The 7,175-nt window shown below is 38.8% G+C and overlaps 1 protein-coding gene across 1 annotated transcript in view; it reads left to right on the forward strand.

Moving 5' to 3' along the window:
• Nucleotides 1-1,528: 1,528 nt before the first annotated feature.
• LOC101856504 (protein jagged-1) overlaps nt 1,529-7,175 on the forward strand; it is a gene marked incomplete at its 5' end in the record, with an annotated part of 22,425 nt that continues 16,778 nt past the window's right edge. The window contains 1 exon segment of the mRNA XM_013080903.1: nt 1,529-1,664.

The following is a 7,175-nucleotide window of genomic DNA, read 5'->3' on the forward strand; positions in this document are numbered from 1 at the left end:
GGATGTGTTGAGGGGTGAGGGTGGGTGGGGGTTGAGGTGGACCGGGTGAGGATGGGTGGGGGAGATGGATGCGCTTAGGGTTGGGCAAAGACGGCTCACCACAGACAAAAGCTAGCTTCGAAGATAACGAACCTTAATGTGTTTTAAAACGAACGAGTAAAAAGTTGCTTACGTGTGAAGAAACGCGGCCGAGAAGTGCCAGAAGGAGAAATCCGTGTCATTCAGATTCATTTCGCCGTTTGCGAGATTTCAAGTTTGGTTGTATTTTTTTTGTGGTTTTTTTTTTGTTGTTGTTGATGGGTTTGTTTTTTTGTCTTGAACTCCTTCTTGTTCGTTTTTAATTGACAGCCCAGTCTCTAGCACTCCTGTATAGTTTTGGGTCTCCTTTGGTCAATATTTCCTCAAATTCCTTGAGAATCGGGCAGACTTGTAGTAGATGCTTTCTAGTTTTGCACTAACACTACTCTGAGTTGCCGTTTTTTGTCTTGATTGAATCGTACAAATTTGTTTCAAAGAGGTTACTACCCCAACACTGCATCATTTGTTATTAATACCTTGGAATTTTATATAAAAAAGATGCCACGCAACCATCTCCACAATATACATAATTTTACTCCTTGTGATTTCATTTTTTTAAAAACTTCATAGAATATAGGTTGTTGAAAAGATACCATGCGCTTATGGATAGAGAAGGGTGGATCCACAGCCATAAAATCGGCACTCGGTACCAGTATGTCATATAATTCTTATGACGTTTGACGTATATTTTCGTGGTTCTCGTTGATTTTCATTGAATTAATTCCAAACGGAAGTAGATATGTTTACTGTTCTGTGTACCAACTGGCCAGTCAAGCTAGTGTGCACCATAAAGGAGCAGTCGCCATTCCGAATACTCAATCTGTTATAGTAAAAATGAATTTACCCCCCCCCCCAGCTAAAATTTGCGTCTTTTTGCGTTAGTTTCTTATCTTCGACGTGTTTCAAGCAATGAGATACAGATTTCAACATCCAAATGATTTTTCAACGAAAGGCAGAGGGTGGAGACAGCTTTTTGTGCAATTTTTGTTTTGTTTCTTTGTGTGTGTTTTTATTGGCGAGAAGAAGGTATCAATTCATAAGCAAACTACACTTTTCTTTCACGTGAAGAAAAACAGAAGAAAATAGTGGGGGGGGGGGGGGGGGACGACCACACTGAAACAGTTGCAGTTCTTGTCCTGCCCTTGTCTCACTCATCAGCAGACACAAACATGGCGATTGGCGCGAAAGGCAGACGTCGACTTCTGCGTGGCCCCCAAGCAGCCACTGACGCCTGCAGGGGGCGCTCGTTAACCCGGGAGATAACGGGCAGAATCTGTTTAATTGTTATGTCTCCTGCTCCCTCAATGTGAAACTTGTCTCATTCTCCTTCTTTTAATTTTCGTCTTTTAAAAAAAACAACATATTTTAACTTTTCAACATTTATTTCAATTTCAACTTGTTTCATTAAAAAAAATAATTTTGTTTTGGTTTTTTGGTTTTTTTCCCTCAGGGAGGATTCTCTCTTTCACTGGAGGCAAGAGGGAAATGCTATCAGGAGAATGCACAAGAGGGGATTGAGACGAAGGATGAGGAGGAGGAGAGTGAGGAGAGAGGGGAAGAGAGGAGTGAGGAAAAATATCTGAAAGGTGAGTGTTTGCAGATTTTCCTACCTCAAAACAGGTGTGGGATTTAACCGCATTGTGCACTGTACAGTGGGCTTCTCTGTTTCTGCTACAAATCTTGTTGATAGGAAACCTCCCTTGTCTCCCTTCCACAGGCATGCATGCTCGAAAATTCTTCAGGAAAATGATCCGATAATGTGGGGTTTTTTTAATCTAAAGAAAACCAAATCGAAAGAAGATTCTCCCCCCCCCCCACACACACACGCACACTCACTCACTCACACACAGACACACACACACACACACACACACACACACACACACACACACACACTCACACACATACACATACACGCACACATATTTACACAGTGTGCGTGCGCGCTTACACACACACACACACACACACACACGCGGGCGTGCGGGCGTACACACACACACCCACACACATACATACACACTCATACATATACGCATACTCTCACAGCTAAATAAAATGATTCATAAATTATTTAAAAAATTAATCTTGATAAAATGACGCCCAAACTTCCAAAGCTAAATTAACGTAAAGACTTCTACTTACTACTACGACCACGCTTGTGTTGTTCACCTGACTAACTAACTGCCGGGTAAACGAATACATTTTTGAAAATGAAAGGAAAAAACCCCCCCCAGACACTGAAGGCTTTACCTGTGTACAGCGTAGCGGTGAAGGTATTGTTTAAAAAAAAATTAGATTAGATAAAGATAAAACGTACGTCGTGAAATAGTACTTACGTATCGGTCAAAATCTGTTTGCAAGGTGTTTTAAAATTAAGGGGGGGGGGGGGGGTTACACCCCCAAAATCAAAATTCGGCTCAAAATCATGGAATTTGAGTTGTAGGCATCTTTAGCTTCCCCAGCATCTCCTACAACTATTTCATGGCATAAGAACCCCAAAAACCGTAATTTTTCCCATACCGGGCATGTTTGTAACCGCCATTTCCTCATAAAGTCAGTATTTTATTTTTCTTTATCGGCCGTTTTCTCAAAATGCGACTTTTCTCTATACTTTTTTGAATAATTCCACCATTTTTCATCCAATCTTCATGAAATTTTCACAGAATGAAGAGAAGAGATAATACTAAAAATTTGTCTGTGAATTTTTGATATATGGAATAGATTTTTGTTGGTGGTGTCTGGAGTGTGGATTTTCATGGATTTTTCGCAAACTTGAATGCTACCTCAGGAAAAAATTCATTAAAAATTTTCTAATTCGATTAGGAAAGAAAGAACAGATAAATTTTTAGATCTAATGTTTGTGAACATGCATGCAAAAAAACAATCAATTTACATGAGCGATAAGTGCGGTATTCATTACGTAAGACATGTCAATAAAATCCAATATGGCGGCGTATCCATGGAAACGAAACTTTTTTCTAAAATTTGATTGCAGATTTTAAGAATCCTTACTATGCTTGTTCTATGTGTCAAATTTAGTAAAATTCGGTACAGTAATAAGCGAGATAGCCTCCAGGTGTAGCCCCTCCCCCCTTACACGTGACTTTTTGCAATAATATCTTATTATGATGTAGCTTAGCCCGTTTGTGAGGTCAGTGTACATTTTTTACACAGGTGACCCAAAAAATCTACAAAAATATGATTTAGTTAAGAATTGTCACAAAAGGTTACATGGGCATATTTTCAAAATTCGGAAAATACTTTCTGATTCAAGACTGGTTGAAGTAGCCTACTTAGCAAGAACAGAAGTGCGGTTTGTGCTTTGTGGCTGTATGGTCATAGGTTTGAACCCTGCCATGTGGCCGAAATTGTGTCCTTGGTAGAGGTATGTTGTATGGATTTTCCTCATTTCCTCAAAGTGGGAATGGGTATCCGGCTTTAGGCGGGAAAGATGTCTTGTCCATATAATAAAGCGAGATTTTCAAAATCTTGTGTTATTTCTTAGAACTTCACAGAGCACTGGTGTATCTGTGTGGTAAGCTAATGGGGAGGCACTGGTTTGATTTTAGTTAAAGTATTACGGCACTTGCAACACAATTATGTCATATTGGTGTCAAAATGTTATAGGTATTATAAGAGAGTAACAACATACAAAGGAAAGAAGGAGAAGATATAAAAACGATCGGCGTTTGATAGGAAAGAAGGAGTACACCACGCCAACGTACCCTGCTGACCATACACAGTGGGGCGGGGGGGGGGGGGGGGGGGGTGCTTTTTATTCACAAAATACATGGGTTTGGCTTTGAAATATGAGAAACTCTATTGTGTGTGTTATGTCAGTCCCATTGATGGAATTCAATACAGTCTGGGCATAGGTCTTGACGGGAAGGTTCGAAGCAGCCCCCATCCTTGATGTTCTTAACCAAAGAGTCTACATAACAAGAGTGTCCACTCCTCTTTTTGAGCCAATTAGAAAAGTGTCCTCAAGATTCGGTGGCGCCCTCTTCGCAAATGCGCATCCTTTGCGAACAGAGTTACCCTATTTGTGTTTAAAAAATCAAAGTGAAAGTAACACGTTTTTGAATAAATAAGAATTCAAATTTCGGAAGAACGCTTTTTTAAAATGGTTACGCTGACAATAGACCTCTTCCGGAGGAAGGGGCGACTGTTTTCTTCGTTTAATTTGACTTTAGAATGAAAGTCAAGAAGTTATTAAAATTAAAAAAAAAACTAAAACTCCGCACTGAACGATCTCGAACTGCTGATGAACAGCAGTCGATCTGCGCACGCAAGGAGATGCTATTCCTATTCTTCTTCTGGAGAAACGAAAGAGAGCTTCAAAACAGACTCCAGCGCCATCTGAAGCAAAGAGCGGACTTCCGGCGGACACTTTTTTGGCTGAGTGGACCATCTTGTTATGTACTATCTTTGTCTAAACTCACACACTGTTTAGGACTCTGCGTGGTGGGTGTTTGGTAGATGCTCTGGTATGGCTTACTCCTTCTTTCCTTTCAAACAATAATAATTATTATTTGTCGCACTTAACTCTCCTCTTCCTTTCCTTTGTGTGTTACTTTTTTTGTAAGAACTCTATTTTTCACCATTATGACCTATTTGAGGAGCAAATGCCGTAAAACTCTTACTATGTCTAAAAACTAAATGTGAGGCAGCGTGGTGGAATCAGGCTTTCGTCAATTTTTGAGCACGTAGAGTTATTTGTATCATCTTAAAGCATATTCACTTGTCTTTATTGGGAAGAAAAAAATATCCATTTATCTTGAATACCAGTCGAGATATTTGCGAAAGAAGGAGGTGGGGGTCACCTGTTTTCAGAGGTAAAATGAGTGAGAAAATGACTGCCAAAGATTCGTTATTTCCTTGGCTGAAGAGTCCGTGGTAACTGAAAATTTACATTTTTGTGCCTTTAATCAACGCCTTTCAGAAAAATCCCCACAGAAATGAGTTCTTTAATGAACATGAAAGGTGTTCAGCCAAAAAAACAAATATTTGATAAAAATTCACAAACCTGCGGGAAAATGCAAGATTCTTCACTTTGATTATTTTGACGAGAGCCTGATTCCACCACGCTACCTCACAAATGACCCTGACTGTCAGGACCAACTCTGGCTGAGGAGCCTATTATGATGCTATCCCGGCAGAAAGACTATACACGATACATTACTTCCTCCTCGATGGAACCAAACTCACGTCATAATGTGTGCGAGCTTGTTTGTTTGTTTGTTTGTTTGTTTGTTTGTTTGTTCGTTATTTTGTTTGTTTGTTTGTTTGCATGTTTATTTGCTTTTTGATTCTTTGTTTGTTTGTTTGTTTGTTTGTTTGTTTGTTTGTTTGTTTGTTTGTTTGTTTGTTTGTTTGTTTGTTTGTTTGTTTGTTTGTTTGTTTGTTTGTACGTGTTTTAGATCTACGCCCCCATCGACACAATTAAAATGTGAGGCAGCGTGGTGGAATCAGGCTCTCGTCAAAATAATCAAAGTTTAAGAAACTTGCATTTTTTTAAGGTTTGTGAATTTCATCAAATTTTTGTTTTTTGGCTCAACACCTTTCATGCCCATTAAAGAACTCATTTCTGTGTAGATTTTTCTGAAAAACGTTGATTAAAGGCACACAAAAAAATGTAAATTTTCAGTTACCACGAACTCAAAAGCTAAGGAAATAACTATTCTTTGGCGGGCATTTTCTTACTAATTTTACCTCTGAAAACAGGTGACCCACACCTCTTTCTTTCGCAAATATCTCGACTTGTATTCAAGATAAATGGATATTTTTAAAATCCAAATAAATACTGGGGAAAAAGCTTAAAGGTGATACCAATAACTCTACATGCCCAAAAATTGACGAGAGTCTGATTCCACCACGCTGCCTCACAAATACTTCAGGAGATGGGCTTCGACCCTCTGCTTGTCAGTTCCAGCCTGGTGTATGAGAAGTATACTGCCGTAAGCTGACAAAACGCCTTAAAAAAAATTCACAACAGTTTCGAGAAAAGGGGGAAGGGGTGGGGGGGGGGGGGGGGTTGTCAGCGTAACCATTGAAAAATATGAAAAATAGTATCATTCTGAAATTTGAACGCTAATATATTCAAAAACTAGTTACAGTTTCAATTTGATTTTTTTTCACACTAGAATAGTAACTAGTCAGACTTTGGTTTAGCGACAAAAACCCACAAAACAATTGGCCCTAAAATAAAAATGGCGTTTTGTGAGCTTACGGCAGTATACATCTCCGCAAAAAGGCCAATCTCCTAATCAAAACACCACAGATTCCAGTCTGTCATTTGTGTGCAAGGTGAAGATCCTAACTTCTATATAACTCCACACATGCAGCACGCCCGCATTCTCCCTTCGCTACTCTTCACAATAGTTCTTGTCCTCGATTGAAAGCCCAACTGGAGATAACTCAAAAGAAAGAAAACACATTCTAGACACAATAAACTTTCGTATCTAGAGATAAGTCGCTACAATCAGATGCGGAATGAAATAAAACAAAACGAAATCCAGAAGCGATGTCCAAAAATCTCAATAAAATCTGAAACCGCCTTCGCCGAGTCTGCAAATTATCGCTCCTCTGTCCAACTATATCAAAGACATTTGCGTTTTAACAGCTTTTAGATCGCTCAAAAACTCCAATATTAAACTCTTGCGTTTGAGAAATACTGTCGCGTGGCTAGATAAAGAGTCTTTTAATTTTGATGTACTCTTAGGCTTTCATAAGTTTTATAACATATTGATAATTATTTTAGACAATATATTATGTAAAAGGGTTCTCTAAGTGCAAAGGATTTCAGGCTAGTCTGACATTCTCCAGGTTACAAAGAACTAATCACTATTGTCTTCTCAAAGAGATTAAACGATGGCTTACTGTTCTAGCTGAGATATTAAATTATTACATATGAGCGTCCTTAATAATGCCCGTCGCTTCATACATACAGGGTGAGTTTTTAAAAAAACTGTTCAACCTTTTTTGTGTTAATTTAGAAGTCTAAAGGAATTTGTCTGATATTCATTTTAGATAAATCCAAAAAATAGTTGTGCTCTACACAGAGCGTCAAAAAACAACCCATTTTCAGCTATGTC

Source organism: Aplysia californica, unplaced genomic scaffold (assembly GCF_000002075.1).
Source record: "Aplysia californica isolate F4 #8 unplaced genomic scaffold, AplCal3.0 scaffold00105, whole genome shotgun sequence".
NCBI lineage: Eukaryota > Metazoa > Mollusca > Gastropoda > Aplysiida > Aplysiidae > Aplysia > Aplysia californica.